This window comes from Bos taurus, chromosome 2, assembly GCF_002263795.3.
Source record: "Bos taurus isolate L1 Dominette 01449 registration number 42190680 breed Hereford chromosome 2, ARS-UCD2.0, whole genome shotgun sequence".
Classification (NCBI taxonomy): domain Eukaryota; kingdom Metazoa; phylum Chordata; class Mammalia; order Artiodactyla; family Bovidae; genus Bos; species Bos taurus.
Genome location: NC_037329.1, coordinates 53,791,909 through 53,804,211, shown reverse-complemented (window position 1 = coordinate 53,804,211; position 12,303 = coordinate 53,791,909). Strand labels below are relative to the sequence as shown.

Sequence of the window (12,303 nt, the reverse complement as noted above, 5' to 3'; positions counted from 1 at the left end):
CCATCACCAACTCCCAGAGTTCACTGAGATTCACATCCATCAAGTCAGTGATGCCATCCAGCCATCTCATCCTCTGTTGTCCCCTTCTCCTCTTGCCCCCAATCCCTCCCAGCATCAGAGTCTTTTCCAATGAATCAACTCTTCGCATGAGGTGGCCAAAGTACTGGAGTTTCTGCTTTAGCATCATTCTTTCTAAAGAAATCCCAGGGCTGATCTCCTTCAGAATGGACTGGTTGGATCTCCTTGCAGTCCAAGGGACTCTCAAGAGTCTTCTCCAACACCACAGTTCAAAAGCATCAATTCTTCAGCGCTCAGCCTTCTTCACAGTCCAACTCTCACATCCATACATGACCACAGGAAAAACCATAGCCTTGACTAGACGAAACTTTGTTGGCAAACTAATGTCTCTGCTTTTGGATATGCTATCTAGGTTGGTCCTAACTTTCCTTCCAAGGAGTAAGCGTCTTTTAATTTCATGGCTGCAGTCACCATCTGCAGTGATTTTGGAGCCCAGAAAAATAAAGTCTGATACTGTTTCCCCATCTATTTCCCATGAAGTGATGGGACCAGATGCCATGATCTTCGTTTTCTGAATGTTGAGCTTTAAGGTAAATCTTTCACTCTCCACTTTCACTTTCATCAAGAGGCTTTTTAGTTCCTCTTCACTTTCTGCCATAAGGGTGGTGACATCTGCATATCTGAGGTTACTGATATTTCTCCCGGCAATCTTGATTCCAGCTTGTGTTTCTTCCAGTCCAGTGTTTCTCATGATGTACTCTGCATATAAGTTAAATAAACAGGGTGACAATATACAGCCTTGACGAACTCCTTTTCCTATTTGGAACCAGTCTGTTGTTCCATGTCAAGTTCTAACTGTTGCTTCCTGACCTGCATATAGGTTTCTCAAGAGGCAGGTCAGGTGGTCTGATATTCCCATCTCTTTCAGAATTTTCCATAGTTTATTGTGATCCACACAGTCAAAGGCTTTGGCATAGTCAATAAAGCAGAAATAGATGCTTTTCTGGAACTCTCTTGCTTTTTCCATGATCCAGCGGATGTTGGCAATTTGATCTCTGGTTCCTCTGCCTTTTCTAAAACCAGCTTGAACATTTGGAAGTTCACAGTTCGCATATTGCTGAAGCCTGGCTTGGAGAATTTTGAACATTACTAGCGTGTGAGATGAGTGCAATTGTGCGGTAGTTTGAGCATTCTTTGGCATTGCCTTTCTTTGGGATTGGAATGAAACTGAGCTTTTCCAGTCCTGTGGCCACTGCTGAGTTTTCCAAATTTGCTGGCATATTGAGTGCAGCACTTTCACAGCATCATCTCTCAGGATTTGGAATAGCTCAACTGGAATTGAGCCATTCCAGTTATTCCATTCTAAATATAACTATATTCTAAATATAGTTATAACTCTAATTCATTCTAAATATAATCATATAACTCATTCTAAATATAATCTATGCTCATTAACCCTATGTACCTGAAGGGGAGATGAAGAATAAAAGTTTATCATAGATGTGATTTTACCCAGTTTACTTTAAGGAAGCCATTATACTGCCTATAATGAGTAATTTTCTTTAAATACTACTGAATAATATTTACACAGTATACTATTATGAAACAGTAACTCTTTATATGTGTCTTGTGAAAAAGTGTTTTAGTATGTTTGCTTGAAAAAAATAAGAGGGAAAACACTTAACAGTTACAATTTGTATTTAAAATCTTTAAGTGTTCTATTTGATTTAGCAATCAAGCCATATATTTAAAAAGCCATATATATTAACAATCAAATTACATTCTTAACATTAGTAAGTTATGGGATTAATACATAAGTGAGATCTAGTTAATATATTCAGCTATTGAAGCTAATGAATGGAACTAATGAAAAGAAATTTAGCACCATTACCAGTGGTCTCTAGGAATTTCCAACCACAACTTCCAAATGATTTGATAAATATGAAAGTGGTGCATTACAAAAGATATAATGATGATGTCTTCTTAATTTAGATATTAAAGCTTAAGCACCAAAATAAACATAGTTCAATAAAATACCATATTTTAAAATGTTATGTAAGTAATTAGAAGTCTCTGATCGCCTTACTATACATGCATGTCTCATTAACTTTCATAGAAATGAGGCAGGAAGGTAGATAAGAAAGATGGTGGGTTTTGGAATCACTCAGTCTGAGGTTCTAATCTTGGCTAGGTCAGTTAATTTTATATGAACTTGGGCAAGTTACTTGACTCTTCTGCGTCTTTGTTTTCAAAAGCGTTAGTTGGAATAACAGAACCCACTTGATGAATGCGGTGCTGATTATGAAGATTATGAAATTATCTATTAGATTGCACATATTCTGCTATTAAATAGTGGTTACTTCCCACTTTCCACTGTCCTCAACAAACATGAAGTTAAGAAAGTGGCTTAAATATACATTTTCTTTCATTTCTCATTAAAAAGCAAAATAAACTTGTTTACTACATATTATATGTAACTCCCATTCAACTACTTTGATGCTGAAACCATTCTTTCAGTATTTTGCAGGCTTTCTTTCACTTACAAAATGTGGTAACTGCCTACTAGGTAAGACTCTCATTGAGTTTTCAGTCATAGAAAGCAAGGTAGGAATGAGTAGTTCCATATAAATGCAACTGTACAGAAATGATGGATACTATGGGAATGAAATGGTGATCTAGCTGACTTCAATTTATCCATTATCAAAATTATTCTAACAGATATTTATACTCTTGCTAGACAATTCCCTTCATTCTCAATGAAGATTTAGAAAAAGTATTTAAAATGTAGATTTACATAGCTCTCTTGGGTGGTCTATGAAGATAAAGCTGAAGAGAGAGAAAGAAAATTAAAGGTGTCAATCAAGAAAGAGTTGGGAAATCTGAGGTGGAAAAATGCCATTAAAGAGTCACTATTATGAATGTCTAAGTGAGATTAAGAAAAAAAAAGAAAAGTTTCCATAAATATGGTTGGAACAAAAACTGATTAATAAAAGCCAACATTAGTAGATTTTCAAGTAGAAACTTCAAATGAAAGAGAAGAGGGAGATAGAATTTTTGAAAAATATATTAAAGAAATACATATATACCAAAAAGATCACAAATTATAAGTGGGTAGATGAGTTATTCTGAACTCTTACAACCATCACCTAGATCAAGAAATTTCTAGAACATTTATAAAACTCAGAATCCTCCATGTATATAAATATATACATATTAGTTTTGTCCATCTTTGAACTTCATATGAATGGATTAACATACACTGTTTTATGTCTTTTTATTTGCTCACAAATGTATTTGTGAAGTTCATCCATTTTTGTTCAAACAGTTTTGAGTGTTTTCCTTTTCATTTCAGTATATTATTGTATTATATGAAATAGATCATTTAATTTTTTTTATTCTAATCATTTGAGGGCCATTACAATAAATTTTATTCTAACCTTATAAATCTATATCCTTATACATTTCTTTGGGTATGCATTCACACCCATTTCTGTTAATTCAGTTCAGTTCAGTTCAGTCACTCATTCGTGTCCAACTCTTTGCAACCCCATGAATTGCAGCAAGCCAGGCCTCCTTGTCCATCATCAACTCCCGGAGTTCACCCAAACTCACGTCCATAGAGTCGGTGATGCCATCCAGCCATCTCATCCTCTGTCATCCCCTTCTCTTCCTGCCCCCAATCCCTCCCAGCATCAGGATCTTTTCCAATGAGTCAATTCTTCGCATGAGGTGGCCAAAGTATTGGAGTTTCAGCTTTAGCATCATTCCTTCCAAAAACACCCAGGACTGATCTCCTTCAGAATGGACTGGTTGGATCTCCTTGCAGTCCAAGGGACTCTCAAGAGTCTTCTCCAACACCACAGTTCAAAAGCATCAATTCTTCCATGCTCAGCTTTCTTCACAGTCTAACTCTCACATCCATACACTACCACTGGAAAAACCATAGCCTTGACTAGACGGACCTTTGTTGGCAAAGTAATGTCTCTGCTTTTCAATATGCTATCTAGGTTACTCATAACTTTCCTTCCAAGGAGTAAGCGTCTTTTAATTTCATGGCTGCAGTCACCATCTGCAGTGATTTTGGAGCCCACAAAAATAAAGTCTGACACTGTTTCCACTGTTTCCCCATCTATTTCCCATGAAGTGATGGGACCAGATGCCATGATCTTCGTTTTCTGAATGTTGAGCTTTAAGGCAAATCTTTCACTCTCCTCTTACACTTTCATCAAGAGGCTTTTTAGTTCCTCTTCACTTTCTGCCATAAGGCTGGTGTCATCTGCATATCTGAGGTTATTGGTATTTCTCCCGGCAACCTTGATTCCAGCTTGTGTTTCTTCCAGCCCAGCGTTTCTCATGATGTACTCTGCATATAAGTTAAATAAACAGGGTGACAATATGCAGCCTTGATGTACTCCTTTTCCTATTTGGAACCAGTCTGTTGTTCCATGTCCAGTTCTAACTGTTGCTTCCTGACCTGCATATAGGTTTCTCAAGGGGCAGGTCAGGTGGTCTGGTATTCCCATCTCTTTCAGAATTTTCCATAGTTTATTGTGATCCACACAGTCAAAGGCTTTGGCATAGTCAATAAAGCAGAAATAGATGCTTTTCTGGAACTCTCTTGCTTTTTCCATGATCCAGCGGATGTTGGCAATTTGATCTCTGGTTCCTCTGCCTTTTCTAAAACCAGCTTGAACATTTGGAAGTTCACAGTTCACATATTGCTGAAGCCTGGCTTGGAGAATTTTGAGCATTACTTTACTAGCATGTGAGACGAGTGCAATGTGCGGTAGTTTGAGCATTCTTTGGCATTGCCTTTCTTTGGGATTGGAATGAAAACTGACCTTTTCCAGTCCTGTGGCTCTGCTGAGTTACATGCTTAGATTTGGCATTTTTAGAATATAATGTAGGTATATGTTAAATCCAGATCAACAATGACAACTTTCCAAAGGTTTATATCAATTGGTCATATACTTTCACCATGAATTTCTGTAACTCTACATTTTCACCAATAGCAAATCTGATTAGTTTGTAATGATAATGCATTGCAGTTTTAATATGAACTTCTCTAATTATTGGTGAAGTTGCAGATATTTCAAATGTGTACTTGCTAAGTTTATTTTTTTCTGTTATGAAGTGCTTGTTCAAGTGTCTTGTCCAATTTTTCAATTGGTTATCTCTTTGTTATAAATAGTATAGAAACTGATTCTGATGTAAGGAGAAGATAAATGATTTCTAGTGATCATCTAAAAGGAAAACTAATAAATTAATCAAACAACAACTGGTAGTGTAGTATGGCCTGTATTCACATAATGAATTTAGAGAATGCTGAGGCTTTACTTAACTGAGGAGAAGACCTGGGATCATGACAAATGTGTGAGGCCAATGAAAACTAAGCATAAGATCAGGTTAGAGAGCCATATTATAAGGGAAGGCCAGCATGTGAAAAGAGACATCATATTCATATTTTGTCTCTGAAGCTATCTACTTAATTTTGTATTATTGGCCAACCTACTATCTTGGAGTGCTGCCATATATATATATATATTCATATTCTATTACTTGTTTGTACTAATAATTTCTTCTCATCTACACTCACTGGGTGTTCCCTATTTTCCTCTGAATTACTGTCCCTAGAGATTTTGACTATTGGCACCAGTCAACTTTCACTACCAAGTAAAAGCTACAGGCTACTCCTACCCTTGAAAATTATTTATGACCACCTAACTATTACACTCAGAACTTCTATATGCACCTTGAGATCAGTATGCTCCAGAGTTGTCTCCCTCCAAAATACCACTACTGTTTCACACTACTATCCTTATAGTCCTTTATAGACTCAACCCTGACAGTTTCCTGTTCTTTACCTTTTCAACCAATCACTTCTTAATTCTTTCCTCTCAGGGTTAGTCTTTCCTTTAATATTCCTTAATCAATTATGAAGGTTTTCAGCTGCAAAAAAAAAAGTCCCAGAAGAAAAAATAGCTGAAAATTAGAAATTTATTTTTCTCACAACAGAAGACTTGAGGCAGGAGTTTGCTAGGATGCAATTATGAAGGTTTTCAGCTGCAAGAAAAAAAAGTCCCAGAGGAAAAAATAGCTGAAAATTAGAAATTTATTTTTCTCACAACAGAAGACTTGAGGCAGGAGTTTGCTAGGATGCACTAAGCAGTTCAGTAACGTTAGTGTGACATCTCCAGGGCTTTCTGATATGTCCTTCAGATTTCTTATGTCATAGTCGCTAGGAGAGTTGTCCCAAATCCAGATATCACAGTTTGCATAAAGAAAGAAGAGAGGAGAAAGAGCACTACAGTTTTATCCATGCTTTTCATCCAAAGTGCAAAGTCTTTCCCAAAAAACCTAGCAGTTTCCAGTTTCTGATTCAATGCTTTTTGAAGCAGTAGCTTTGAGGAAGCATGAGTAAAGGACTTTTTAGCTTTTATGGACCTAAACCAAAGAGAGGCTAAAAACAGAGCTGGGAAGGTGTTTGGGCTAACAAACCCACAGTACTTCTTGCATCTTCCAATTATACCCCCATGAAACATCATTACTTCTATTCTTCTAGCCCTCTGTAATTTTTCCTTCTTTCCTTCTTTTTTTCATATTTGTTTTATGCCCCATTTCACAAAGCATTTGAAACCAATTCATGGGCAATTTAACAGACAACATAATGAAATGTAAAGAGAGAGAAATAAAAAGAAAATCTAGATCATCTGGTGGAATGAATAATAATTCTCACAAATAATAATTTCTCAACCTGGACTATGATAAGAAACAGGTAATTAGAAATTATTGTCAATGGAAACTCTTGGTAGAGAAGATAGACTAAGTCTTGGTAACAAGTAGATAGAGCCAAAAATGCCTTCACTGTGATAAATATTTATTAGTTGCTCATCCAGCAATCAAGGATCAAGTTACCAGGGGTTCAGGGTTGTATCCTATGGCTTTCATATCCTAGAACTTCTGTTAATATTCAGCCAAAGGAATGGGATTTATTTCCACTTGTATTCCATTGATTAATGCATGGTCATTGTTGGGAAATGAAGTATATCTGTGTGCTCAAGAAGAACAGCTATTAGCTTTGCCACCTGTAATTCAGGTATTTTTGCTTGCTGATGGAGTATTATACTATAATTCTGAAAGTAGTGAAGCATTTGCATTAATGAAATATTTATATAGTAGAGACAGAGCTGACTTGGCCTTGAACTCATGCCTTTCTATTAGTTTCTAGCATAGTTTAAGTGGCTTAATTCATTTACCAATCAATGTGAGTTCATTTCTCTGCTTAGTAAATGGGAAGGTAACAGTGCCCATGTATTTGCTCTAAGCAGAAACAAGGTACTATTCCTGAAACAGTGCATTGCAAGTAATAAGTAAACATTATCACCATATATAAAAAAATCACAGTGTAATATCCAATCTACAAAAAAAACAACAAAGAAATAATGCATCCTTAGAAAGTGAAATATTCAGAACTTTACTCTACTTGGACACTTCTACACTAGATTATGAAAGAAAACAAGAAGCAACGTGGTTAGGATTCAACAGACTAGACCGAAATTTTTTTTTAATTATGTAATGAACTAACAACAATTTTAATAATCTTATCCCTAAAAAAACTCATTGCCAAATGCTTGTATTCCACTTTCCCTCTCCAATGCCATACAAAATGTCCTTCAGCACTCTGGAACTCAAGGTGCCTGGCAGATAGTGGTTCCAAATAAATATTTTTTGACTGAATGAATGATTAATTATCTTATTTGTCATATATTTTACACTATTTTACTGTATATGGATGCTGGAATGTTAGTTTCTTTTAGCCTAAAGAAAATTGAAATGCAAATAACAGCCAAAAAGAAGACTAAATTTTGCAACCCTGTGTTTTGTTTTATTAGCTTCTCCTTTGTTGCGTGGTACTCTCTAGTGGGTGTGAGTATGAACATCTCTCTTAGACCCAACTATAAGCTGCCTAAATAATTAATAAATAATAATTGCAATTATAACCACAAAATTTAAATACAGAATGAATTAATTCTGGATTCAGAATAATATATGACAAAAGCAGAAATATGAATAAAGACCTCATTATAATAAAGAAAGACATATTTTAGTTTTAACATCATTTAATAAAAACTGAGGTATCTAAATAACACTCATATATAAATGGTCACTTCATTGATGCATCCACTTATCCTCAGGGAAGGTTTAAATTATTGTTAAAAATTTTGAGACTTTTTAGGAGATAAATAATTGATCAAAGCTCAAAATTCAACAGGAAACTTGGCTGGGATGCTTCTAATACTGAAGACTAGGAGTTAACTCTCATGGACTATTATAGAAGAATAATATCAATAATACTTGCATGAGATCAAGATTTGAGCAGTGAATCAGTTAGGAAAAATCAGTACCAGATACTTTTATATACAACTATAACATAAACTGGCATGTTGTAGGAAATGTTTATATATAATGAATAAACCCTTTCCGAAAAGATTTAATATTCAGATGCTCAACATTAAGTAATCTTTACTAGAAATTGTAGTACACACAGCCATTATTTTATTAAAGTCACTGCCAGTTCACCAAACAGGATCTTGTCCTTAGTGCATAAAAAGAATCTTGTCTCTATATTCTCTGTAATAGAGCAATACACATTTGAATCTTTTATCCATTATTTCTATCAGCAAATATTTGAAGAGTAAATTATAATAATAGAATTCTAAATAAGAACTCCTAATTTAGCCTGGAGTGTTAGACTGACCTTCTTAGACAAGATGAGACCTCAGCAAATCCTAAAATTATGAGTAGGAATTAACTAGGTAAAAACCCCTCCAGGAGGCAGATAATATGGTGGAGCCATTCTACATATTAAAAAAAAAAAAAGAATTGCAAGGAAGCAAATACTTCAGTATAATTTGATTGTAAAAAATGCTGTATGATTTGATAGAAAAGGTATGATAAAAAATGAGTCTATAAAGCAGACAGAGGCTGGGTAAATAAGGGCCCACTAAGCTATATTATATGTCTTGAACTTCTCTTAAAGACATAGGGAACCACTGAAAGCTTTTAGACAATGAAACAAACTGGGTTTTGTTTTAATTTTAAAAAGATATGCCCTACTTACAGGAATGGGTAGGGAGAAGATGAATAAAGAGTCATCTTCAGTCTCTATGCAAAAAGTTTAAAACTCTCTGTCATGATACAGTTCAAAAGATAGGGGTACCAGAGGACAGATCCATTTCTTACCAAATGAAATATTTTCTGATCTCTTCATAGATCACTCTTATTTAAACATTTTATCTTAGTGATATTAAAGACAAAATTTGTATAAGCATCAGAAATGAAGGATCTGTACTAAACTCTGATTTCACCTAGATTTCAATCTATCCACAGAATACAAGGATTAAAAATAATAATAATAATAACACACACACACACATACATACAGTCAGAGACAGAGAGAGAGAGAGAGAGAAGGGAAAAATGACCTAAATTTTAGATGGACCATCTCATTAACTAAGCATACTTTACTTCGGGAATAGCAAAGGATTATTCTGTTTAGAAATACAAAATACACGCTCTGTAGTTTATCCAAGTAGGAGCCTGGAGTCAATGTTTGTGAGGATCAATGCCCAAGAATCTAAAAATTTTGAGCTGTCCCTAAGAAGTTTTCATCAGATGTTTTATCTAATTTAAGCTTTTCATTAAAGGGACCATGTGAGGAAGATTGATTAATTCTCAATAGAAGAGAAATTTGCACTCAAGATGTTTTAGGATTACAGATCTGAGAAAAGCAAGACTCCAAATTGTCAATCAGGATTGTTGCTTTGGCAACCACTCTCATCAAAGCCATGGTGGATAATTATTTCTTCTGATCTAGCCCCATCCAAACCCAGAATTCCCCAAATGAAAGTGTATACTTAGGGTTTCTTTTAGATGATATACATTTTACAAAATACTTAAGTTGCCTTAGACTAAGGCTGTGTTCAGTCATGTCCAACTCTTGTGACCCCATAGACTGTAGCCTGCCAGGCTCCTCTGTCCTTGGGATTCTCCAGGCAAAAATACTGGAGTGGTTTAAGATCTATGTTTTTTAGCCACTTGATAAACAAAGGAAGGGTGATTTAAGTCTTTGTTAAGCTGAAAAATGAAAGTGTTTCAACATGAAATGTACACATACATTTTAATTTAATCACTAACCACCATAAGAATGGAAAGAAAAATGTGTGTTTGATGGCAATCAATGTAGGTGGAATTTCAAAAGATCTTTAAGCAGGAAAAAAAAATCCCCAATAAAATGTGAGATTTCTCTTAATGTCCTTCTTCATGTTATCCTTATTTAACCAGGTAAATTATGTATGCAAACAGAATCAAAAACTGAGCTGAGAAGGCAATGTTCATTTTCTTAGGAAATTATCTTAAGTAAGGTGGTGAGCAAAGCGGATAACCATAGCATTGTCTATAAAAACTAGATTTAAGGGAAGAAATTAAAGAATGATGTATTTAAGAATTATCCCATAAACTTCTTTGCAATATTATCAAGTTCAGTATGTAGTAAACTTAATAATATAAGCAAATTTGGTTGAGAAAATGAGCATTCAGGTTGACATAGTAATCACTAGAAAACCATATTAGGGAAGAGTGTACTTTCATTTCTAATCAAAATGGTGCTTTATTCGATATAGAGCACCATTGCCACATGATGGATAAATTAAATAGCTGCTTTAAAACCAGTGTATAACAGGATAGGTAGATAAAACAGATATGTAAAGGTTAAAGGTTTCCACCTACCTGACAAGTAACTGCCCATTATTGGGAGGTTGTGATTAGGTCCTGGTGTCTCCTATTTGATCCCTTGCCTCATTTTCCCCACATGATGCCCATCACTCTTCTATCATTTGTGGAATGTAGTTCAGACCATTTCAGACTTTTTATAATTATGCATATACTTAATTTAATATTGTATTTCCTCTGCTGTCCTTCACAGACTTATATTTACGCTAAACCAAATGTTTCACGTGTTTTCTGTACAGATGTCACACTGTTGCCATGCCTGTCTTAGTTTTCCTTCGTCTTTGGACTTCCACATATGAAGATTCTATGCCTCTATCCCAGCTCAACCACTATCCGCTTCACAGGTTATGACTGGTCCTAGAGAATTGCTGACCCTCTTTGTATATGCAAATGTGGTACATTAAAAATTTTAATTACATGCCAATAATGACAGATCAAAAGATTTCATATAAAAACTCCTAGTTTTAAATACCTTCTGAAAAGTGACATGTTTGGCAACATTAGACCATCATTAACGTAGGATAACAAGTGGTAAGACTGAGTCATAGCTCTGCCCACTAGATGGAACTTTAGTTCTTCAACACAACTCCCATTTCTACCTACTGACCTCAGCACTGAAGCAGAGTGACAGCTGGCATATATATATTTCTACTTACATTACAGCATTCTTACCAAACTGAGTAAAGGGGAGTATTTCTTATAGGCTCAACTCACAATATTTCTTGACTAACTCCTGTGGAACCATGAGGGGGCGATCCTTGATCTTTGTCATAAAATTTTTCTCATTCCTCTGTGTCAGGCTAAATCTATCTTCCTGTTGTATTTCCACAGCATGATAGAAAATGTATTATTGGTCCCATTTTGCACTATCTTGTAATTATTTATATGCATATCTATAAAATTTAGGAAGCTTTGGTAAGTAGAATGTTCACTGACTGATTGAGGGTAGGCCTTACAAACTTCACAGGCTCATACTTTTCATATATAATAATTAATGCTTTCATATACATAACTCAGTGCTTTTCATATACATAATTATTTATCATTAAATGGGTACCTGTTTGGTCAGTGAATGGATAAATGTGTATATCAGTAAGGATGGATTAGGCTGTTTTATGGATCACATATTGCATAAAAAGCATAACTATGCTCCCATTTAATTAGAATCAGAAAATTCTGAAGAATTACTTATAATGGTTAATTACTTTAAAAAATCAAAATACTTGTTGTAAAATTTGAGTTCTTTTTCAAATTCCATTTCTACTCTTTGACATACTTAGGGCATGCAGACAACTCCATTAAATTATTAAACATTAAATGAACTAAATTAAGCTTGAAAAATTACCTTGAGCTATTTTTCCCATCTTGGGTATCCGAAATAAATCAAACAAACTATATTTTGTGTGAGAACCTTGCCAGCTGGAGAAAGACTCTAGAAGAGAACAGTATTACTCAATTTGTTTTATTTTTCTTCTTTGGTTTTGCACTTACTTC

At 34.9% G+C, this 12,303-nt stretch overlaps 1 protein-coding gene across 2 annotated transcripts in view; it reads left to right on the top strand.

Annotated features, from left to right (window-relative positions):
* KYNU (kynureninase) overlaps positions 1-12,303 on the top strand; it is a 121,262-nt gene that overhangs the window by 55,028 nt on the left and 53,931 nt on the right. The gene's annotated exons all lie outside the window — the stretch shown is intronic.